Source organism: Panthera leo, chromosome A1 (genome assembly GCF_018350215.1).
Source record: "Panthera leo isolate Ple1 chromosome A1, P.leo_Ple1_pat1.1, whole genome shotgun sequence".
Lineage (NCBI taxonomy): Eukaryota > Metazoa > Chordata > Mammalia > Carnivora > Felidae > Panthera > Panthera leo.
The window spans coordinates 119,783,052-119,808,770 of NC_056679.1; the positions used below are offsets into that span (position 1 = coordinate 119,783,052).

General features: G+C 38.1%; 1 protein-coding gene and 1 long non-coding RNA gene across 4 annotated transcripts in view; one reads left to right on the top strand and one right to left on the bottom strand.

Moving 5' to 3' along the window:
* KCTD16 (potassium channel tetramerization domain containing 16) overlaps positions 1–25,719 on the top strand; it is a 259,237-nt gene that overhangs the window by 24,301 nt on the left and 209,217 nt on the right. The gene's annotated exons all lie outside the window — the stretch shown is intronic.
* The window catches only part of LOC122219724, a 44,703-nt gene that overhangs the window by 8,973 nt on the left and 10,011 nt on the right, over positions 1–25,719 (bottom strand). For all 3 annotated transcript variants that reach the window (XR_006202534.1, XR_006202531.1, XR_006202530.1), the window contains exons 3-5: positions 21,702–21,783; positions 17,013–17,227; positions 844–937 (exon numbers count right to left, since the gene is read on the bottom strand). This is a non-coding gene — a long non-coding RNA (uncharacterized LOC122219724). The remainder of the gene's footprint in view (positions 1–843; positions 938–17,012; positions 17,228–21,701; positions 21,784–25,719) is intronic.

The following is a 25,719-nucleotide window of genomic DNA, read 5'->3' on the forward strand; positions in this document are numbered from 1 at the left end:
ACATTAAAAAAAAATAACCTCAAGTTAAACATCAAGTTGCTCAGTAACATTCTGTACAGATTCATCAGTAGACCCTGAGATTTTGTAGTTACTTTTTTAATGCACGATTAGAAACATGGAAGCTATTTCAGGCAGAGCAGGTGTTTTCCATTCATTGTAGAATTGTGTCTTCTAGAATTTGATAAGTGCTTTGTAGCTATCTGCCATATTTCCAGCTTGAGTGAGCCTCCAGGCTCATAAAGGAAACCATATCAATGGTTAAATAAAAGAAAGTGATGTCAGTTGTGAAAGTTAAAGTTGAAAAAAAATTTTTTTTTGTTCTTGTAGGCATAGGTGGAGGTGCAGGCTGTGATCTTTATCATTTCCCTTCCATCCCCGAAGAAATTCTGATTCTATCATTTAAAATTCATTACTTTATTATGTTGAAATCTACATTGTGAGGGCTTGATACCATCAGGGTCGACTCTGTTTCCATCTGAGTTTTACAACCTACAGGGAGTCTAATCTATCAGAGCTTCCTTCCTAAGCCGGGAAAAGAGACAAGGAAGAAAGAAAAGATACCTGAAGTTTGCATGTCAGCCCTACTCAGAGGTCTTTTTTCTTTTCCCATCCCATCCCATCCCCCTTTTTTTTTTATTTTATTGAAAAAAAAAAAAAACCCACAAAGAGTTTAGTGATAATGGCTTCCCCTGCTGTCCATCATAGTCCTGTCCGAAAAGGACTGTACTATTACATTATTTGTACATTAAATGGAATTCATTGTTAAAACCAGGTTTTTCTTGTTTTACACTTTAGATCTTCCATAAACAGTACAGATAATGAACATAAAAGAACCCAGCTTACCTAGGAAGATAAGGCAAAATTGCCCAGGTGTTTGAATTGTGCTGGCCAGTTTTATCTGGTAGTGATAAATCCTCTCCAGTTTTGGCAGTCAGTGCTGGGGGGTGGGGGGGATGAGGAAGAATTAAAACACACTAATAAGTACCCCCCTTTAATGTCTACAGTATCTATTTTACACATAGGACCACATAGTATTTATTAGACAAAAGTCTCCAATGTTTGAAACACAATTATAATAGTTTCTGCTTAGGTAAAAATAATAAATAAAATTAAAATAAACAGTAGGAGATGATCTGTTGCAAAGAATCTAATCTTCAATTATTATATTTTGCTTTTTTACAGAAGCATTTACATTCCCTAGTCATCTGATGCCAAACAGGTGCCATATCAGCAGCCAAGTCTCAGCAATGGGAAGGAAATGAGTTATTTTTTGCTTTTGATGTTGCCTTTGGATGTTCCAATTCAAGTCAAGATGAATTCTTCAAACCTCCCTATTTGATAGGGACTCTGGCCATTTATCTCTAAAACTGGTGCTCACCAGCCTCATTCCACAAAAGAAAGTTCAGATTTTAACTCTCTTGTGAGAAATGTAATATATAAAAGCTTCACACATTAATTTTTTAATTCAGTCTGTCTTGGTTGAATCACTCATATTTCCCTTGTATTTCTTCTCTATCCTGGAGATCACAAGTTAATTGGGTGACCTGCTGAGCCATTTTTTTTAAGTTTATTTATTTTGAGAGAAAGAGAGGAAGAGAGAGCTGGTGCACATGTGTGCAGAGGAAGGACAGAGACAGAGACAGAGAGAATCCCAAGGAGGCTCAACGCTTAGCGTAGATCCTGACATGGGGCTCAATCTCACTGCTGCTGACTGGGAGATCATGACCTGGGCCGATATTAAGAGTCAGATGCTTAACAAACTGAACCACCCAGGTGCCCCATGCTGAGCCAGTTTTTAAGCAACTTCACTCAAACCAGAAAGACCAATGAACATAGTGCCTGGTTTAGTAGAAGATCCGAGACTTGGAATCAGACTAGAGTTGCAAACACCAGTTTTGTTATTTAAAAGCTTTTTGAGCCAAGACAAGCCACTGGGCAAACTGAGTCAGGCTCCCTGTAAACAATGGGAACAAATCCACCCTCATCAAGTTGTTGTATGGCTCAAAGAAGATGATGTCTACAGGAGAACACTTGGCAAACTGTAATGCACTGTAGTGAGAACGTTAATACATATGTAAACCATACTCATCACAGTCCCTTCCTTTTCCACAGACAACAGTTACTACGACAAAAAATAAGTTACTAGGATGGGCCAGAAACCAGTCTCTCCCTCAAGGGACCTCAACCTTTTCCTCTCTCTCCTAATGAAAACAGAAATACATCCCTGTCTCTTTGGATGAAAGCTAAAAGCTGTCCAATGAGCAATAAATAAATGATTGCCAGGAAATATATACACTAGCCTCACTAGCCTCACTAAAGCTAACTCATGAAAGCACACAAGCACAGCCAGCTGATGGAATAAAATTTTCTCAATCTATGCTTTTAGAGGGGATCATTTTGCAAGGGCAAAAATCTTGGTTTTATGAACAAAGCTTAGTCTACCAATTAAGTGATCTCAACCTATTAACAATTTGTTCCTTTAGGTTGGTATAAGTCACATGTTTTCCCATTCTTTGAAGGTTCTAGTACCTTTCTCAGCGTGTAGCTGCCTTGTCCCTAGGGAAGAGAGGCTAAGCTAAAATCCTCTATCTCCTCATTAGCACCAGAAGCTTCCATGAATTTACTGAGCTCTAGATTTCCATAGTCTGTATTTAACTAGAATAGGAGCTGCGCAATCAGTCTGACTGGGTCAAACTCTACCACTTATTTCTTGTTTGATATTGTGCACACAAATTACCTAAACTTTTGGTGATTCAGTTTCCTAATCTATAAAATGGAAATGATGGCAGTAACTATTTCATGGAGTTGCTGAGAAGGTTAAATGAAATTATAAATATAAAGTGCTTAATGAAGTGTCTGGATCATGGTAAACCCTCAGTTAATACTAGTTGTTCATGTTACTATTATTATTATTATTATTATTATTATTATTTAAATGAGAGGTTTTTAAGCTTTTTAGATAGAAAATTATACTATAATATTCCTTATTCCTTATATGTCAATATAAGGAATTATATTCCTTATATATTCCTTATATTCCTTATATGTCAATGCCTGGAACATAGAACAAGAAAAATGGTATAGATCTTGGCAATGACTCTGTTATAGTATCGGCATCATTAGATACCAAATCATTTACCTAGGTCCTCTTGCATGCGAGGCACTGTTCGATGCTGAAGACACATAAAACCTTGTCTCTGCCCATGAGCTGCTAATACTCTAGTAGAGGCACAAACACAAATAGAAGTGCTTATTAGATAATTAGGAAGTGTTGTATCTGAGGAACAAATAAAATGCAGAGGGAGAAAGCAATTCTGCCTTTTGGACGAAGTCAGGGAAAGCTGAAGAAGAGGCAACATTTGAGATGGGTCTTTGAAGATGAGCGGGAGTTGGGCTGGTGGCGGTCTGGAAAGGGGGAGGGCCATTCAGGCAGAAGGAACAGTGTGTGCAAAGGCACAGATCTTCAAAAGGATGGCTCCTGGGAGTTATATGAAACTAGTGGTTGGTTTAGTATGTCAAGAAGAAAGTATGATAGAGATTGTGCTATTAATTACACTTACTTAAAAATTATGGACATAACTCTCCCATAGTGATATAGAGATAATACAAAATATGAATAACTCATATTTTGTGAAGTAGAGCTAAATATTATGAAAGATACTGTTGTAGAGAAACATGCTTCTAGCATAGTAAGACAGGTGGAGAAATTTAGGACGGCATCAATGTGAGCCTTCCCTAAAGGTTTTATTCGGTAAGGAAGATCTATGTAAATGCCTTTAGCTGCTGGGACTCTGGGGGAGGCATCATGGGACTAGCAGTGGTCCAGAAGAAAGATCTGTTCGGCTACCAGCTTGGTGGTGACCTGGGAAAGTTGTTTAACCCTGCAGGCTTTATTTTCCTCATCTGTAAAGTAAAGGCTCTGGACGAGATGATTTTAAAAGACTCAAAATTTAAGGATTTATCATCTTGGCAATGACTACCTCAGGACTGGAGTATGTTTTAATGGCTTGCCTGCTCCCCACTGAAAAATGCCCCATGACTAACCGATGACAGTAGGTCAGGTGGTTAGGCACAAGTGACTAGCCCTAGAAGGACAGAAATTCTATTAAATCTCCACTTAGATTCTCTAGCTTCATTGTTCCTTCTCTTCGGTGCTAGGTCCTTGGGTGTTCTGAGCCCCTTCCCAGAATGTTTCTCCTACTCTGAAAGTCTGGCTGCTTGCGGCTCTGCCAATTATATGCCTCTATTTGGTTTTCATCAGGGTGAACAGAAAGCACTAAAATATTTCTATCCAAGTTGGTTTGGCTCTCGTTTCTCATCCTGTTAAAGAATGGTCACTATTTAGATCACACGCCATGAGGCTGCTGTCCTTGCTATCATAATTGTGATTTGGCAGATTGATACAGTATTAAATTCCAGTTGAGCAGATGGTGCCAGGATTTAAACTTATGCTTATCAGATACAGATGGTCCAAACAGTGAACTTATCTGTGGGTTATTTTTATTTGGAGTAGGTTAAATATAAATTACTTTGCATCTTTTTTCTTTGGTGACTTTTATTTTTTTAGTGATTACAAATTACTTCTCTTATTCTTTATCCTTTTGTGGGCAAGATCTTTGATTTTAACTAATACATATTTCCTTCTATGTTGACCCAGATTATCTCCCCTAAACCTCTTCTATTTGTTTTCCAGTTTCTCTGGAACAAGAGAAAAAAAAAACCAACAAAAAACAGTCTACACTGTTAATTAGTCTGGAAGAAAACATTTTATGGTTATCAAGAGTTCCTAATCATACACCCCCACTCTGCTCCACCCCCAGGAAAAATTGTCAGTAGCACAGCACAGCAGAACTTAGCACCCAGGTCTAGAAGGGCCCATGCTCACTTCAGAGATGACAAAGTAAAATAGAGCATCAGAGAAACTGAGTGATTTATCCAAGGTCACATTGAAGTGTTTTTAAGAGTGAAGGCCAGAACTGTGTCTTCAAATTCCTGTTTGGTACTCTTTTCAGACACCACACAGCCTCCTGGAACCAGTCCGGTTGCTTAGCATCAGATACTGTTACTAGCGACTGGCATATTTCCCACATGGGGAAATTGATGCCATCACTATGGAGGACAAACTCTCTGCCAACTTTCTGAAAAACCGCAAGTTCTGCAAACATTTCATGGTTCTGATTCTGAAGGTGGGACTTGTGCAACCAAATAGCTATGGATTGAAAGAAGGAGATGTTGCAATGAAGAAGGGAGGAGCAATAATGCTGATGTAGAATGTAGGAAACAAGAACTAGGACCTGGATGCTCTGGCTGAAAAAGACTCAGGGAGGCAAATATGTCACATAAATTTCGATTGCCTTCTTGAAGATTTTCAGGAGCTGACTTTTCAATCTCTTAGGAATTTATTTCAGTATTTCGTCACCCTGAGAGTCAATAAGCCTCCATCACTTTCATTTAGGAGCATTAATCCCCTTTAGTTTGATAACTTCAAGTCAAAAGTTGTTGCTTCTCTCATTTTCTTCGGAAGAAGTGAGAGTTGCCTAAGAAGTGTGACATAGTCAGGATTGAAACTTGTTTAGATAAACGGCTTTTAATGGAGAGTGTGATAGTAACCAGACTTCATTTCATGCTTCTCTAATGAGCATTTAGTCTTATTGACTCTTCTCAGGGATAGGCTTTTCTCCTTCCCAAGAGTGCAGTGTGTTAGTCTCCTAACAGCCATTCTCTCTGTTGAGAAGAATTGGGTTATAAGACACTAAGATCTGGAAAAGCGAGGATACAACTTGCATTCATCCAAAACAAGTAATTTGAGCTCTTTTGGCACACCCTTAAGGACCATTTATTGAGTTGTCTCCATTCATCTATTCTACAAGTGTTTTACTGAGTGTCTTCTTGGTGCTGGGTATTAGGAATACCTAGGACAAGACAGATGCTTGCCTGCAAGGAGCTTGTAGTCCAGGGGAGGATTCAGACAATTAAGTTGATGATTGTAATCCATAACAAGCACAAAACTGTGATAGAAGCAGGCATGTGAGGTGGAGAAAACACACAGTGCAGGGAAGCCCAAGGGAGATGCTCACTAAATGCTTATTGAATGAGACGAGAGATCTAAAATTGCAACTTACTAATTGTACGATTTTTGGCAAGCCTGTGCCTCAGTTGTCTTATCTGAAAACTGGGGTTAATAATAGCTTCTAGATAGCTTCTCAGAGTTTTTATGAGAATCAATGAAAACAATACACTTAAAAGCACTTAAGAAACCGTAATGCTATATAAGGGAATTATTAAAAGAAATGATCTTTCTCTTCCTGATGTTGTCTGTGGTCATGGTATCTCAATGTGGAAGTTATTCAGAATTTTTGGGTAAATTTCCTGGGAGAATGGATTTCAGCCAAATAAATGTGTCTGTGGAAGTCCCTGAGAGACTTTATTTGAAAGTGCCTTCTTTACAAGACAAAAACACATGACATAAACCCTAGAGACAGTAGTGAAGAATCTAATTCAGTTTGCATTTGGAGTGAAGAAGATTCTGAAAGACTTTTATTTCATTTTTAAATGGCTTTTAAGAAAATGTTTACCTCTTCAACACCTGTTTTGACAGGCCTGTAAACTCCCAGTGATTAAATCCATGATGGTACCAGATTCCCCTACAAACATTCAAAAATACCATAATCATAAACTACCTTCTCTTTTTGAATGCCTACTGTGTGCTCAACATTGATGCCAAGGAAAATCTCAGAAGAAATGAGGTGGTCTTTACCATCAAGGATCATATAGCTGATTGATGGGCCATGACCACCCACACAAAATGATAATGAAGAAAAACTACACAAACATACATCACATACAGAATGGGTTGGAGAACTTATCATGGGTTTATGAAGGCATTGAGGTTCCATTGGTGCCTGGAGAATGGACAAGATTTGGATAAGGCTGAATGGAATGGGTGAATTATTAATTTTTAGTGTCAGTTTCTGTGCTAATATTAATGGCTTCCATTTATGAAATGCTTTCTATATGCCAGACATGTGCTAAGAGCTTTATGTGTATGACTCCATTTTATCTTCATAACAGACCTATGAAGTTGATACTATTCACATCTCTATTTTATGTATGAGAAAATTTAGTTTCAGAGGATTATGTGTCATTAGAGACCGAACTAATAAGTGATAAAGTCGGGCCTTAAACTAAGCTAAATCTTGTCTCAAAGTCCATGTTATTAACCAACGTATTATGCCACCTTCTGACTCTGTGTGCGTTGGAAAGGTTTCAAATGAATGACTCACATCCACTGAGGAATTAGTCAGCATTTTTAAAATTTCCTGAATATCTCTTTAAATTAGATTCTTCCTCCTTTCCTTTCTGCCTCCATTCCTTCCATCTTTCCTTCCTTCTTTCCTCCTTCTTTCTTTTCTCCCTCCTTCACATCTTCTCTCCTTCTCTTCTTATAATATGGTGGCTTTTTTTTCTTTGTCTTTTTTTTCAGTTAATTTTTAAATTTTGAGATAATTTAAATCTAATAAAATAGTTTTAAAAAATACAATGTCTCAGTCCCTTCACTTGGCCTTTCTTTATGTTAATATTTTATGTAATCATAGAACATGTGCCAAAACTAAGACATTAACTAACCTTAGTACAACACAGCACAATTAGCTGATACACAGGACTTATTAGCATTTCACCAGTTTCCTCTAATGTCCTTTTTTTTTTTTTTTTTTTTTTTTATTCTAAGATCCAGTCCAGATTGCGACACTGCCTTTGGTCGTGTCTCTGTAGTCTCCTCCAGTCTGTGACAGCACCTCTGTCTGTCCTTGTCTTTCAGAACCTTGACACTTTTAAAGAGTACGGGCCAGTTATTTTGTCTAATGTGTCTCAGTTTGTGTTTATCTGATATTTTCTTATGATTAGATTGAGGTTATGCATTATTGGAAAGGATACCAGAGAGGTGATGGGTCCTTCTCAGTGCCTCATGTCAAGGGGTACTTGATGACAGTATATGGCTTTAAAATGTCCTTTGATGTCGCTAGATTGTTTAGGCTAGTGAGGAGGTAGAAAAGGAAACGTAACTCTGAAAAACAGAATTGGGTGGGGGTACAGGCATTGCAAGTGGGAAGTGATGAGCTCTGCTCCTATACCTTATCCTCCACACTTTGAAGTTAATACAGGGTTCAAGAGGACAAATTCTTCTGTCAAGTCACACAGGGTGCCTGAGGTCCTCTTAACTCTGAAATTCACTCTGAAGGGGCTAAGCTTTTGTCTGGACATGATTTTCTGCTTTGATAGCCTGGGGATAGTGATAGCGGAAGGAAGGGCACTAAATGAGTAAAAAGCATTCCAAATAATGCAGTTCCTCTCTGACCTCACTCACGTTCTCACAACACTTCAGGGGCATTAAAGGATGGGACTGAAAACCTGACATACAACTTTCATTATGGCTGAGGTGGAAAGATTATATTAAAGGGACTCATGTCTGGGAATAACAGGATATTTCAGTGGAAGCACTCTTTTCATGAGAGCCTTTGAATTTTACACATGAAGTAGATTGGAAATTGCAATCAGGTCAATTAAAGGCACACTACTTTTTACACGAATCCTTTCCTTAATCACTGGCTTTGGTGGATGTTTTAATTTTATTCAAGGAGGCAAATACGGTTGTGTGTGAATAAAAATGAAAAGATTATTATAAAGACTTTATCACTAGTGCTCCCCTGTTGAATACAGTGATTTTCTGGTTACCTGATCCAAAATGAATCAAAAGTCAGTGGCATAGGAGAGCACAATACAATAATTCAGGGCACAAAGTTTTGCCTATGAAGCATAAATATTTGAACATTTGCATTACCATTTCTGAATGAGTGGATTAAGTAGCTATGAAATATTAACTCATGTTCTTTGGGGTATGATTGAAATATTACATTCAGTATTTACCCCCCACGAAAAGCCCCCACAAATCCCTGTGTTCTATGAAACGTGAAAAGAATCTCATTTCACTGTCTTGCTTCATTTAACTGGTGCCAATTCTATGATACGACATGGCAACCATGTTGCAGTTGAGAATTTAAGATTTTCATTGTGTTTTGGGAGGAAGAGTACACAGCTGTATCCCATCACACCTACTTTCTCTAAAGGTTGTTGGTAAGTTGAAATTGATAAATTCAGAAGAAGAGCTGGTAATCTAAAGAGGTTTTTTTTTTAAAGGGAACACATTTTTTAAATGTTTTATGTTTTACAAGCTTGCTATTGTAAATATGAAAAAAATGTTAAAGCAAGATGCATTACTTGGAATTCTGAGACCAGAAACTTCTTACCTATTTAGGGACCATGTACCAACATTCTACTTTACTGATGGGGTCATGTTAGTCTTGTTTGGAAAATAATACAGTTCTTAGCAGGTGACTTTTTGTAGAAAATGATAAGCCTTTCAACAAAATACAATATCATCATTATCATTATTATTATTGAATAAATAATACAAACTATTGTCACATATTTTAATTCTACATGTATATTAAATCTCACCAGACATTATAATAATTTTATATAGCCCATACTTATTAATGGACCAATATTGATACATTATTATTAACTGAAGTTCATAATTTATTCAGATTCCTTTACTTTTTACTTAATATCCTTATTCTGTTCTAGGATTCCAGATTACATTTAGTCATCTCCTTTCCTTAGGCTCCTGTTGGCTGATGTTTTTCTAATGATTAGGTCAGAACTGTGGGCTTTTGTCATGTCATATCAATAGTACACACTATCAACATGACTTATCATTCTGATCTTGACCTTGATCATTTAGCTGATTTTGTGGTTGTCAGGTTTCTCCATCATAAAGTTGCACCTTCCCTCCCCACCCTTTCCACGCTGTATTCTTTGAAAAGAAGTCACTATTGGGGCACCCTGGTGGGTCAGTTGCTTAAGTATCTGACTTTGGTTGAGTCATGATCTCACAGTTTGTGGGTTCAAGCCCTGCACTGGGCTCTCTGCTATCAGCACAGAGCCCATTTCAAATCCTCTATCCCCCTCTCTCCCTGCCCCTTCCCTGCTCATTCTATCTCTTTCTCTCTCTCTCTCTCAGAAATAAACATGTAAGGAAATTAAACAAACAAACAAACAAACAAACAAGAAAAGAAGTCTCTATACATGGTTCACACTATGTTCCTCCTCAAAGTGAGAATATCTACAGAAATTATTTGGAATTCTTCTGCATCAGAGATTTGCCTCTTCTTTCTCATTTATTTCTTTATTCAGTCATTTACTAATGTTGTGAACATTTATTTTATATTTTATACAAAGTTATAATTCAACTTTGCATTATACTTTATTTACTTTTTGTTCAAGTTCTTCCAGCTTTGACTCTTGGCAACTCTTTCATTTGTCATCTGTGTTCCTTTGACATACCAACAGCTTTATGGGTTTTTTATTTGTGTGTGTGTGTGTGTGTGTGTGTGTGTGCATGTGCTCGCGTGTGTGTCTTTAAGCACTTCATTATTTTCTGGTACTACAAGTTACTCTGGGCTTATTTTGAATATTTCTTATTCCAATCTCAGGAATTATTCAACCATTTCTATGAGGAAGACTGGTTTCTTGTATTGGATAATGGTATTAAAAATCAAGAAGTGGGTGTTCAGTGTACTTCTTGCTACTCAGGTGACATTACTTCTAGTCTCTTGCATCTGACAGAGCAAGAACACACATTATCATATGTGTATACTAACTATGTATGTATATATACCTAAAAATATTATACAGGATATATGTAAGTATGATACAGATAGCATAACCATCTGTCATTATATTAAGCTAAATAGGAGTTCATTTTGATGACTCCAGCTCTAATCCATTATTACATGGATCATTCTAGCTTCCTCCCCTTGCTTATCTGTAAACTCCCTCTCCAACAGAGAGAAACCTGTTCCTGCTATCTGCCATCCACTTACTTAACTGTTCAATTCCAGTATGCATGTGTAGAAAATTCAAAATTGTTAACCTGTACTCTGTGGGACATAGCTTTACCAACTAGAGAAAGGTACTTATGTACAGTTTACTTTGCTTTGGGTCTTAACAGACTCCATCCATTTCTAGAGTTACTTAGGTCAGCACCTTCGCCAACCAACTATTATTTGGATCCCATATGAGTTTGTTAATGTTGTCTGTTTTTGTTTTTGTTTTTTCTTCTCTTTGTGATCCCTTTGTCTTATTCCTTCTTGGGCTTGGTTTTTTGTTTTGTTTTTTTTTTTAATTGAGTTCCAGACACTGTATTTGCAATATCAGGGTAAAGTGAGCTCTAAGATGGTATTCCTCTAGACAGGATTTATTTTTGCTTCCAACAGGAGGCTAGAGCTAACAGAAGAAGTCCTGGATAACGTTAACTCAAACTCAAGGATTGAGATAATTTGAATCAGCCCTTTTATCATTGTGAAGGTTGATGCATTTATGGTATATAGTATTTTAAGGTACCCAAGGCAAAGCATAGAGAGTTTCCACGACTCCTGATCCTTCGTGGACTTAGGACTTCATTTTTTGTCTTTCTAACTCAACAGTGTAAATCTGTACTCAGCTTCTTAGTCCACTCTTTTGGGATTGACTGGTGTCCAATGAAGTCTGTGTAAGAGGTGGTTGAGTCAAATGATGTATAAGACCCTTGAGTGTGGGGCACTGGGTTGTGCTTAAATAAATTGGTTCCTACCAATTTCTATTTTAGTTGTCAGATTAAGAGTATACACAAAAAACATTGAGAGCCAGTGGCATTGTACAGGCCAGTCAAGACTAGCAGAATCTATGTTAAGTTGGTTGTTTGTACAACAGAAGGAATAAGCACAAAACAGATACATAAAGGAGAAACTGGTGAGAGTTTCTGTCTAAGGTGTGGAATTGAACAAACAGGCTTCTTTTCTATTTTTCTACTTCCCTATCCGATATACTCTCTGGCAATATATATCTATATCTATATCTATATCTATATCTATATCTATATCTATATCTATATCTATATCTATATATATCTATATATATATATATATATATCTCCATCCCAATCTATCTCAACTTTAACAAAATGACCCCTTTAATAAATTAAGTCTGTGTTTTGTTTGAAGTTGAAGAAATACATCTATTTTTAGATATCTTTCCCAATGAGTCTTCAGAAGTGGACCCAATTTCCAGCTTCTCACCTTCCTTTTTTCTCACCTCTGCCAGGAGTCTTCGTGGCATGATTAGAATTCTAACTTTTTGTCTTATCAACTATGTAGCATTTTGAGCCTTATATTCTTTATTGGTAGATCAAATAAATTGTAGTATTTAATGTGAAACTCCTTAAAATCTGAAAATTGTGTGTGAATTATGCATTATTAATATCGTTTTGGCCTGTCATCTAATTGTGAACTATGGAGGTAGTAAGATTAGAAAACTTTGGATATGGGAAGACAATAATGATTATTCTTTTAAAAAAGCTGATTGAGACCCTCAAAAACCTGAATTATAATTTTTTATTCATTTTAACATTTATTTATCCATTTACTTATTTAATAAGTAATTACTGAGTAATGGGCCTGGCACTGTGCTGGAGGCTGGGGATTGCAGAGCAAATATGCACACAATCTTTGTCCTTGAGGAGCTTAGAGTCTACTGTGGGAGATACAAATTAATCAGAGAATCAAACTAATAAATGTGAAGTCATGCTGAGATGGATACCTTGAAGGAAGGACTTTAAGAGTATATATGAAGGGATGGAGGGTGTGACCTGGTCAGGGAGATTTGGGAAGATGTCCTTAAGCAAGTGCTGGTTACTGTGAGACTTACTGTCTAGGGGTTGGCCAGATACAGGGAGGATATAAGAATATTCCAGGTCAGGGAACTACCGTCTGCGAAAGTCCTAAGGGGAGAGCAAGACTGACCTGCTCAAAGACAGTAAAGAAATACAGAATGTCTGGAAGACAGGGGCAACGAGGAAGTGGGACATCAGGTAGGGTTGAGAACCATGCAGGGTTCAGATCCTGAAAGTCTTTATGGTCATGCTGAGTATCCTGTTCTTCATCGCAAGGACAATGGGGGAAGCCACTGAAGTCTGCAGGGGAATGAAATTATGAGGCTGATGTATCTCAGACATCAGGTGACATTTGGGCAGAGAGATGGTCTTCAGCTGTTTGACTCCTCCATTATCTACCATTATGTTCACAGAGAAGAGTAATTTAATGTGAATTCTTCAATATACAGCAGGATCTGGAAGTTTATGCCCAAGAGTGCATTACTGAAAAGACACTGACTGTATGTAATTCTAGGTAGCATTAAAAAATCATCAGAATATTCCATTTGCTCAATGAATAAATGGTAGCTATTTTGCAGAAGTCATTAAGACAAAACCAAGCCAAATTTGGCATTGAGTTACATCCACTAAACATTCATTTAAAGAGCAAAATATTGAGAACATTCAAACAATCAAATTCTTACTTCAAAATGTTTAAAATATAATGGAATAAAATGGATAGTATGGAACTTTGATGGTGTTTGATTTTTTAATTAAAGTTTTAAATATTTGGTTTGTGTTAACTTAGGAGGAATTGTATGTAGGCTATTGTCTATGCTATCTCCGTATCCTGTGAAATAAAACAAATGAAATCACTAAATGATAATTGTACATTGACCAGGTACCATCATAATGCCCTACTGCCTACTGATTTTCTTTTTGTTTTCCTAATTACTACTCCTTTTCTCTCACTTTGATTTCTGCATTATTCTCCCAACCTCATATCACTTTGTTTATTGAGCCTCCTCTGGCCATGGGGAAGATATATTAGGAAGAGCATGAACTCTGGAGTTAGTTATACATTTACCTGGCTCTCAGCAACACCAGATGTCAGCAATGTGATCTTGAGCAAATCATTGAACGTTCTACAATTCAGTTTTCTTTTACACTAAATTTGAAATAATGCTGACTATCTAACTGGGATACTATGATAATTAAATTAGGTAATTATGTAAAATGCTTATCATAGTTTCTGTGAGTTTCCAAAGGTGACCGCAACAGTATCTCCCAGCTTCTCTGATATCAGGAGGTGAGGTTTATGTCCTCTCTGTGGCTTGTGATTGCTTTGGCTGCAGAATATGGTGGAAATGATATTTTGTGACTTCCAAGGCCAGGTCACGAAAGGCACTGCACCGTCTGCGTTGTATGCTGGGATACTCCCTCTTGGAGCACTGAGTTACCATGGAAAAAGCCTGATCACCCTGAGAAGTCCAGGCACATGGTTAGACCACAAGTAGGTGCATGGTCAAAAGCTCCAGTTGAGGTCCCAGCCAATAGCCAGCATTGGCTGCCAGTTGTATGAATAAAGACACCTTCACTTGATTTCAGTTGCCAGCAATCAAGTCTTCTTAGCTGAGGCTCCAGCCATCATGAAGCACACAAAACCTTTCCCACTATGCCATTTGAATTAACTTACAGAATCTATGAATATGATAAATGGTAGTTTTAAGCTACTTGTGGAATAGTTAGTAGTAGTAACTGCAACAGTCTTCAATAAATTCTAGCATTATCATCATTGTGATTAATGCTATTACCTCCTTCATAGGGCTATTTATATATAGTACATTACAAACCAATGAAAACAAACCAATCTTACTGATCATAAAGTCTGGAAGATGCTGTAGAACACGTCTACTTCTTTACCAAGTCAGTGTTGTGGTAAATGGGCATCCAACAGTGCCTTCTCTCTCAGGCCTTCCTAACACTTCTCTAATTTTCCTGCCATCTTTTTTGCCCACTGCGCCTCCCCCAGTCCACCCAGGGTTCCAGCTTTGGTCTGGAGAATGGTGCCTGGGTGATTTCCATGCTCAGTGACACTGACCTGTGGAGGAGGCTTGTGAATTTCAGGTTCTTCATTTGATTAATAAATATTTATTGAGCTCCTGTTATGTGGTATTGGGAACACAGCAATGAATAAACAGACCAACAATCTTGCTCTTACAGACCTTATATTCTAGTTTGGAGTAGTATATTCTAGTTTGGCCCAGATAAATAACTGAAATCTATGGTATGGTAGATGTGGGTAAGTACTATGGAAAAGCATAAAGCCAAGAAGGGAAAAAGGGAGTGTTGGGGACAGTGGTGCCATTTTAGAGAGTGGGACTGAGGATGGCCTTATTGAGAAGATGGAATTTCAGTAAAATCCTGAAACAGGCAAATGAGAAAGGCTCATGGATATCTATAGAATGCATTTTATGCAGAAGGGCCAGGAAGAGCCAAGACCTGAGGTAGAGGAGGCATAAGTGTTCAAGGAGCAGCAAGAAGGCCAGTGTGGCTGAAGCTGAGTCAACAGGAACTTGGCATGAAAGGCCGACAGAGAAGCAAGTAGGCTACATGGGGTCAAGTCTTACATGACATTGTGAGGACCTTGATTTTGACTCTGAGATGAGAGAGCAAATGGAAGGTTTTGGACAGAGAAATAATATCATCAGACTCTTTCTGACAGCTGTATTGAAAATAGCCTGCAGAAAGACAAGGTCGAAAGCAGGGAGATCAGCTAGGAGGCCATTGCAGTCATCTGGGCAGAGCCAAGTGTGACTTGGGCCATGGTACTTCCAATGAAGAAGGTGAGGAATAGCCTCTGGCTTTGCTGATGGATTAGATGAGTCGAAGATGCATTCATGGTTTTTGTTCCAAAGATGGAAGCATTTAATGACCATTTCTGAAAGAGGGAAGAAATGGAGAGAAATCCTACTGGAAAGAAATCTCAATTACAGCATGTTGAGACTGAGATGTTGATCAACCTCCACAGTGGAAGAATCTTTTTAAAGCCAAATATTGGCTGCCTCTATGAACAAAAACACTCAGTGTTACAATGTTAACAGACTCTACCTCTTTACTTGATCTTATCAAAGATCTCCACCATGCAAATCAGATTAAGTCATTGTCCTGCTTAAAACTATCTAATGGCTTCTCAGTGAATTTAGAATAAAATCTAATTCTTTGCCACACTCTCCAAGGCCCTTCCCACACGTATTACCTGTCCAACTTGTCTGTTAAACCCTCTTCTTCATTCATTATACTACTACTGCAGGGGCCTTGATTCCGTAGCTTAAACATGCCAAGATAATTCAGTCTTAGGGATTTGCAGTTGTTATTCTCTCTTCCTGGAATATTCCTCTCACTTTTTCTTTTTCTTCTGTGCCAGAGACTCTTTGTGATCATTCGGATTGCAGACTATGTGTCTCCTCCTCAAAAAGTTCTCTTGTAATCATTATCTCCATAGTGCTTCTCATCCTCAGAAATTATTCATTTATATATTTGCACATTCTTTGATTGCCTGCTCCCCTGAAGGTATCTTATCTGATGAGTTTGCCACTGTATTCCCAGCACCTGATAAAATGTCTGGCACATATTAGGCACTCAGTAAAGGTCAGTTAAGTGAATAGAGGTAGGAAGAAAAGGAGGTAGAGAGAAAAACTCTATTCTTGCTTATAATCAAATAGAAAATATGTATCACATATGGTCTTTATGTTAGCTATAATTTTTGCCTCCCTCCATTGATTAATGCATTTTATGTTGTAGACCCTATATATTGCAAAGTATTTCATGTGGGTTTTTGTATTAACAATACCAAGTCAATAGTCAGGCCATCTCCAATTTACATATGAAAATGAGGCTCAAGGGACCAGCTTGTTCTGCTTTTAAGGGACAGTCTGACCTGACCTTGAATCCAGGTCTCTTGACTTTGAGTCCGGCATTCTTTCCGTACACCTTGCTAGTTCTCGAGAATACCGGGGGCACTGATATTGTCACAAGAAGCAGCGTGTAACCAAATGGGTCAGATAAAATTAGAAGTGGTCTCAAATTTTGCTGACTCGAGTCTTTGCCCATTTTAGAACCAAAATCAGATTTATTAATATCTTCTGGCCCTGGAATTTTTAAATAACTTTCTTTAATTTACATACCTATTTCTCAGACTGCTGGGAATCTAACTGGGAATACAAAAACTGCCCAGGAAACGTGCTCCTTTCAAAATTTTTACCTGATTTTACAGTCTCTGCAGGCTTTGTAATCTCTGAGAAGCCTGAATTAACGGCTGGTTCCCATATGTTCACAAACTACAACTTTGCACAGCATTCATAGCAAGGTGAGCGGTTGTGAATTGCTTCAACCTGGGGATATTTCTGGCAGGGCCTTATGAAGAGGATCCACTGCACACTGGCGCTTTCTGCAGTATTCTGGTCCATGTCAGGGGACCTAGGGGCAAAAATAATGCCCAGTTAACATATGTGATCCTTCAAGGGGCAGAGGAGGCATATTTCTCCCAGGGATTCAATAGCCCAGGAGTCACAAAGTTGCCACTTTTATTTGGAATTCTTGCCTTTACTTAATTCACTTCCTTACTTTCCCTCCACTTATTACTTATTGTGCTCAGAATTCTGTGTGTGTGTGTGCATGTGTGTGCGTGTATTTGGGGGCAGGGGAGGGGCTGGAGATGCAAAATCTAGCCTTTGTTCCAAGAGGCATGCAGTTTAGTAGGGAGATATAAAACTTACTCTCAAACAACTATAATGCAAATTAGAATTTGGAATAGATGCAGCCTAGATTGCTTGGTTACAAGCTTGCTCATTAGAGTCAGACAGTCTTGGAGTTCTGCTGCTTATTAGTTGGGTTGATTTGGATAAGATGCTTTAACTTCCCTAAGGCCTGGCTTCCTCTTCTAACATCAAGGTAGCAATTCAGACATGTATTATTACATATAAGTGAATTCGTTATGTTTGTGTAAAATGGATTAAATGCAGTTCTTGACAAATAGTAAATGATTGATCAATCATTGTTAGCCTTTATAATTATTATATATCTGTATATGTTTTAAAATGGTTACAATTCTCCCTCTGCCCTTAATAAGTGACCGCACTTTAACTCAAGGAAATACCATCAGTAAAGTAATGGAATAAGAAAGTTCAGGATGTCTGGGGAAATGGCCAGTCCTAATCTGGCCAGAGTCTGACATCTGTGTGGAGAAGTCTTAAAATACAAGAGATAAATCTGGAAGGGTAATTAGGTAAGGCTTGAAGAGTTTTGAGTGACAAACTAAAAAAATCTATATTTAAACCAATGTATGTGGTCAGTTAGTAAAGGATGCTGTTGAAAAGGGAGTTCTGGAGCCCAACCACCTGGAAGGCTTTACACCCAGGCTCCACTGATGACTACTGCATGACATTGGGCAAATTAGATAATCTCTCTCTTCCTTAGTTTCTTGACTTGTATAATATCACCAACATCATGGGCTTATGGTGAGCATTATGAAATAGGACATATTTATTACATCGCTGAGAGCCTGGGAAAACGCTAAATAAAAGGTTATTATTGTTATTATTTGCATATAACTGAGTAGTTGATTTTCAAGTAGCAGAAGCAAAAGACAACACTTTCAGCATTGTTTTATAGATAGACTGGGCACGGTGATCCATTTTCAGTGAGACAGCCATAAAATGTGACATTTTAAACATCTTCTCCAATCCCTAAACATTTGGTTTTTCTCCAAGAGTTTCCTGACCATTATTAATTCAGTCAACTTCTAGCTGGAGGAAACTTTAAGAATTTCTATGCCAGGTGGCATGTGCAGATACGATTTACATGTACAGGCATGCCACTGACAGCTTGTGGTTTGTGATATATCAATACAGTGCATGAGTAAATCTATTCCTAAAAGTAGAAGGTATGTTAACTTTTTGTACATTGAATAATTTAAGCAAAAAAGAGGTCTTTCTTTAGAAAAATGTGGTCATTCGTTTATTTTTAAAATGTGTGAGAGACCACCACCCCATTTATCATCTTTTTAAATCCAAGCATTCACTTGTTTGGGTGAACAAAAGTCTGCATAAACAATATCTACCAAAAAGCACTATGGGGAGGGCTACCAAAAGATAAATCCAAGTGAATCTTGATTTTTTTCTTTACTGCCTTTTCAGAAAATCTATAAATATTTTAACCTGTCATTATTAATATTCAGTGTGTCCGTTTTCTCTAGGTACAAACTTTGGACAGGTGGTCTTAATGCTTTTTGTGAAAACTCAAAGTAGGTGGATACTAAATTGGAATGTCACTTCCCTAGAAAAAGTCAAAGAGCCAAAGTATTCCCCTTTGATTAATATAGGCTAGGGTGACAATGACACCTATAGCCTCACTGGTGAGATTTTCTCAGCTTTCTCAGTGTAGTTCAACCAGATAACAAAGAATCAATCCACAGAATTCTTTGGATTTCAGGGCAATAAGGAGGCTCATGTCAAAAAACCTTACTGGAAGATTTTGCTGGAAAAGACATGCAACTACATGATACTACATTAGGCAAGTTTCGGAACAGAGGATGAGAATCAGAGAAGTTTCATCCATCTCTATCCCTAACTCAGGGGTTACAGCATGGCTGTCACGGCCTAAGCAGCTTCTTTTTCTCGCCTTGTGTTGTCTTGGTTTTCTTCTACCCCCACCCACCTCCACCTTTTCCTTCCTCACTATGAGGCAGTCTCTAATATTAGGAATTAATTTTTCCAATAACCAATAGGAACCCAACAGGTCATTTCTGTGAACTACTGTTTCAAACCAGACCTACTATTTCTAGTTCTCTTAATGAAAAGGGTAAAGTGTTATAATTTAGATGTATCCTTTGGCAAGGGATCACCAGCTACATGCCAGATATTGTATGCTTGAAGATCCATGGTCATCTTGCCATGTGCCACACCAAACTCCTTTTCATTGTCATCTTTATCCCTAAGCCAGCATGTTTTCTCCTCCTATCCCACTACTTACAGGTACATCCAGATCTACCAGTGTCACATATTTATATAATGTATAATTATATATTATAGACAGATATCCTATGTATCACTCCTCTTCTAGCCACATAATATTGGGATTTGGGTATCACTACACATTTTTTTATGGTAATCCTCAAACATCTGTGAAAATAGTGAGAGTAGTGTAATGAACCCCGTATCAGGGACTATGATACTTCATGTGTTCTTGTATCTTTGTGAGGTCTAGAATTATGACTAGCACAAAGCAGGTGCTTTATACAAGTTTGGTCATCAAGCTGATTGCCTATTTATTAAATGTAGTTCCTTCTTCAAAAGTAGGGAACAACTTTGTATAATTTCATTCCTTGGACCCCACCCCCCGTTCAAAAGTGCAAACCTGTGACTATACAAAATAACAGAATTAGGGGCACCTGGGTGGTTCAGCCAGTTAAGTGTCCTACTCCTGATTTCAGCTCAGGTCATGATATCATGGTCATGAGATAGAGCCCTGCATCAGGCTCTGTGCTGGGCGTAGGGCCTGCTTAAGATTCTCTCTCCCTTTCCGTATGCCCCTCCCCTTCTCCCCTCAAAAAAAAATAGAATCAGCTTTTTTTCATTTTTTTTGTTTTTTTAAAAAAAGACCATTTGGGCAGCTCTCCATAGTTTTTAATTTTTTAAATTTTATTAATTTTTAAAAAATGTTTATTTATTTTTGAGAGAGAGAGACAGAGACAAGGTGTGAGCTTGGGAGGGGCAGAGAGAGAGGGAGATGCAGAATTCGAAGCAGGATCCAGGCTCTGAGCTGTCAGCACAAAGCCCAATGCAGGGCTCAGACTCACTAACTGTGAGATCATGACCTTAACTGAAGTCAGACGCTTAACCAACTGAGCCAACCGGATACCCCTTTCTGTAGTTTTTAAAAGATGTTATGCCTGTTGACAGGAGAGGGATTTATAACAGGCTTTTTCTTCTACTGAAAAAAGTGTCTTTTATTACAAATTGAGATAGCAGCTATTTGAAAGTACTTGACCCAGAGAGATTAAATGCCTCTCAAAGGGAAAATAATACGTACACCAAGACCAAATCCAATGCTAATGAAACCTGGAAGTTTGTTTTATATTTAAACTTTACAAAAGAGTTTTTTTAAATATAAAGTCCTGGGTTTTCTTTTTTTTTCAGGAATTAAAAAAAAGGATTGTTGTCTGCTATGTTTCTACTAAATCTCCATCACATTAATTCCCATTTGGGACTTGAGGAAGAAGTAGGAAGCTGATTATAGGCATCTCTAGGGTCACAACCCATTGTCTACTGACCGGTGTATCTGAGGCCTGTGTAGGTCTCTGGAGAAAACCAATATGGTTGGCAAAAGCATATTCCACCATATTATCTGGAAAACACTTCCCTGGAGATTGAGACTAAGCTGGCAACGCAACCAGAATACCTTCTTCTTTCTATTTGAGGGTATTAACTCTCACCCCAACTAATTTCTGATAATTGAGAGAAGAGGCCAAATTGCCTCTGAATTTGGAAAAAATGTAGTTCCTGGGGCTCAAAGTGATTTTAATCCTATAATCACTTGATTTTGCTTCAGACAATTGGTGGGCATATAAAACTACAAACATTCGGCAAAGAGGAAATCTTAATCCATAGGATTTTGAGCAAATGAAAACCTTAAAGAATGGCTCACTCTTGTACAGATGATAAAATGGGGATTTGGAGAAATTAAATGACTTGGTAAGGTCATCCAGATATTTACTGGCAGAATTGGATCTCTAAAAGTAGGTTGCTGGATCATATATAATTATCCTGCGAGATATTAATACTGTAAATGCCAGGCTCATATTGCATCCATTTTTTGTTCCCACAAATTTTACTGGGATGCTTTTAAGCCTCCATTGGATAAAATATGACTGTGACCATTATGTTGCTATTACCTGGGTTTGAACCCGGGGCATTTAAGATCTAGATTCCTCCTTTTTAAAACTCCAACTCTATTCTTCACTGATCAGAAATCACCTATGGGAAGAGGTAACAGCATCATTTGAAAAAAAAAAAGTACAATGATGGCTCTTTGCAGGAATACAAACATCACATTCTACATTCTATTCCTATCTTTGCAGTGTAAAACCAAAGAAACTCTTCAATTATTCTAAACGCTGTGACCTCAGCCAAAACAATTGACTGCTGTAGGCCTCTTTTTGAAAACAAAACAAAACAAAACAAATAAATCAAGGAGATTGCAAAGTCTAGTCCTGAGAGAAAGGCTGTTAGAACATCTCTTTGAGGTGAACCTGTTTGGGGTCCTGCAAACAGATTCATCCCAAGGTTAGCGTATAGGAACATAGAATAAATTTGCGTCCACAAGTTTATTATTTCCTGTGCTGCATCAGGAAGGACAAGACCAGGGAAGACTACCAGCTGAGACACCCAGAAAATCCCCCAGGAGTCTTTTAATAGTGATAATCTGTCTGCCTTACTTCCCCCCCAGGCTGGATGGAGAGGAGTGCTTTGCAACAACACTTCGAAAGCAACAAGAAATCCTAAAAGGTCTAGGGATCGTAAGTGGCAGTTTGGGGGCCATTGATCATGTTGCTAGAGGAAATTCCTTATTTAAAAGAAATTTTAGGATTTTCATACTATTGCATATGATGAATACGAGCCACCAGTGAGATTGTATATATATATATATAAAGTACAGTAGAGGCTTGGGATAATAAGTGTGATCAACATCTTCCCTCAGAACCTGAAAAGGTGGTTATTAATATCTTAAACTAAGTTATTAATAATCCTTTTGAGTGGGGAGTAGTGATAAATCAGAATATGCAAGGAGGATAGTGTGGCAAAAATGCTGCCTTTTGTAGGTAATGGGTAAGTCATGATTACTAATTTTGTATCTCATTCTTCAGTCTATATTTGAGTTATTTATACATGTATCTGCATCCCTACCAAATCGTAAGTTCTTAGAGGGCAGGGATGTGTGTATCATTTCCCCTGATAGTCCCCAAAGCACAATATTGAACAATCAAATTCAAGGAATCGTTTTTATTCTAAAACGCTCCTGCCACCACCACTCACAATAGAGCCAGAATTTCATAGAACTGTAAGATAAGTGTTCATGAATTGTGAGACTAATTGCTTTTTAGCTGCAAGGTAGGACCTATTTAATTGAGGACTCCTATAGCTAGTGAACAGCTAGCACAAACATGTTGGTTTCAACCTTGCAAATGCTAAAGTAATTTCAGACAACCATTTCTTTTCTTTTAACACGGAGTAAGTCGGCAAAGGTTTAGGCACAGTTTTTTATTAGGCTCTTGGGAGTTGGCTTGTCTCAGTGAGTGGTGTGCTGTTTGGGACTGACTTCACCTGGACGACACAGCATCATCTCTCAGCCCCACCAAGCTGGAAGAGCTCTGTGCGACCTAGATTGCCTGCAGCTGCTTAGATAATCTATAACCATATTTCCCCCCTAACTATAGGTCCATCCTTCTTAATTCATGAGTTATACTCCCATGTTTCAATTTCACCAACATTTATACAAAGACTAGTCACTGGTGCATCAAATGTACACAGAATATATTCTATGTGCAAGAACATACAATGGTACATCCTGGAATGCTAAAATGAGTAAGATCGAAACATAAAAGCCAATGATATGGGAGTAACTGCTCTGTGAAGACAGTGTCCTACGGACACCAAACCTTCAGTGTATACCTGGGCACGGTAGTTCCCGCCCTCAAAAACAAACAAACAAACAAAAACAAAAAACAAATTATAAATGAGTGGAGAGGTATCCTGGTTTGATCATAGGTATTTATCATGTTATTTACATTTTAGTCATTAGAAAAATATAGAGGGAACACTTGAAATATACCCTAAAAGTACATTTATAGAAGATGCTAACGGCCCTTGTACACAAGGATTTTTCATTCAACTGAGGAGACAATAGGTATTGTTTAGTGTATAACTAGTGGGCAGTGTGATTAAAACATTAAGCAGCACAAGAGGTAACTCATGGTTGTATACGGTTGCCATGAAACTAAAATAGACCTTACGTGCAATGTGAACAAATTTCAAAGGAAACAGCGATCACAATTGCTGCTACAAGTCCCTGTGTTCTTCATTCACTGACACACAGACTTCCATTCAAAAGGAGGGAAATAAGAAAAATACTCCTGTTTCTTTAATACTTACTACTTTTTAGACTTTGTACTGCTATAAGCCTACTTATACCTGATCTTATTTCACCTGCACAATTATATGAATTTTGTGCTATTATACCCATTTTAGAGAAGAGGAAATGGAAATAAGATTTAGTCATTAACCTACAGAGATATGGCTCTAAGTCAGTGGGGAAGCTGGACTCAAATCCAAGTCTCTGTCTCAAAGCCCCACTCTTTTACCATGCCACACCCCTATCTGAAAACCTTGGGCGAAACTTTGAAGTAGGTACTAAGCAATCATCATGGGAATAGCCAATGGGTCAGCAGATTAGACATGAGCATAGATGCTGCCTGATGAGTATCAAATTGAGATGCTCTTTCAAACAAATTGTATATTTTATTTCATTTTCTATAGTCCCTGCAGGATTTTGATGTCATTTCTAAATGTAGGGGATTTGGAGACAACTTACAGAACCAGTAGTTGGATACAAAGATGCGCCCATTTGCAGACCTTGTAACTAGCCCTCTCTATATGCCCCAAACCTGCGTGTTTGCACTGTGCTCAGATTAGTGACTGAAAATTGGGTATTTCCATTTGTTTTAGTTCATCCTTTAAAGAATGCCTTCCCTTGCAGAGAAGGCTGTATTTTCTTAGCTTTTATTCTCCTGTAACATGCTTTGCACTCAGTGGGTGCTCAATAAATACTTGATGTTGGCTGAATAGGTGATAGTGGTGACACCCTGAGTTGCTTTCTTTTAAGTCAAGATAATCAAGTTCTTTGCCAATCAAACAGAACAAATTAGGTGTCCTGTCAAAAGCTGGAGAAAACCCTGCAGTCATCAAAAAGTCACTTATCTTGAAATACCAAACATTTTCTTTATAGTATCTCAGTCTCTGTTTAGGATGCATTGCCCACAGGAATTTAGTAGTTCAGTCGTTTTCTAACATGTCATAATGTTCAATACTGTACTGCCAGGTGATGAATTGGAGGGTGGGACAGGAGTTTACAAATCAGTCCCTAGGGACTTTGCATTCCATCTTCCCAGCCAGCATGAAGTGATAGGCATCTGTTAAGATAACTAGTTCAAAAGCCGAGAAAAACTTTGGCACACAAGGGAGAAATATGACCTAGGGCACCCAGTAGATTGGCCCCACTCCATTCCCACAGTCCACGTATGAGGAGACAAGAAGAAGTCCCGAACCCTAATGCTGGCTATGTGCAACCTCTCCTGTGGCTCCATATGCAGTATTCACACAACCAGAATCATGGATATAGTCTAGGATGCACCCAGTAATGAGCTGGTGGGTGATCGCTGACAATGTGTAGGATGTGACCTGGAAAGAACTCTGTTATGTGTGGCCTCTTGGCAGCTAGAAGGCGACCAACTATCTTCTGATGAAATGAGATTTCAAAGGTGAAGGAGTTAAAGAAAATCTCAAAGAGATATGATGAACAGAAAAAGAACGTCAAGACCTGCAGCCTCTTCAAGGAGCGGTTCCAAGGACAAGAATTTTGTCTGAACCCATCAAAAGGGCCAAGGAACTCAGTTTTCAGGGAGAGCAAGGTGCAGTAAGGCAAAAAAAAAAAAAATCCTTCCTACTCCTGAGAGCAAGTAATAAAATTAATTAATGCCAACCTCCCTCCCAAAGAAAACACAATTATAAGGTCAAGAAAAACATAAAGAGAGCTATACGGTCATTTGGGCAAAGATCACAAGTATATAATCGGTGTAGCATGTTGGAAAAGGTGGTTGCCTTTTTTTTAAAGCTTTTTTACAGCTGTTGCCTTGA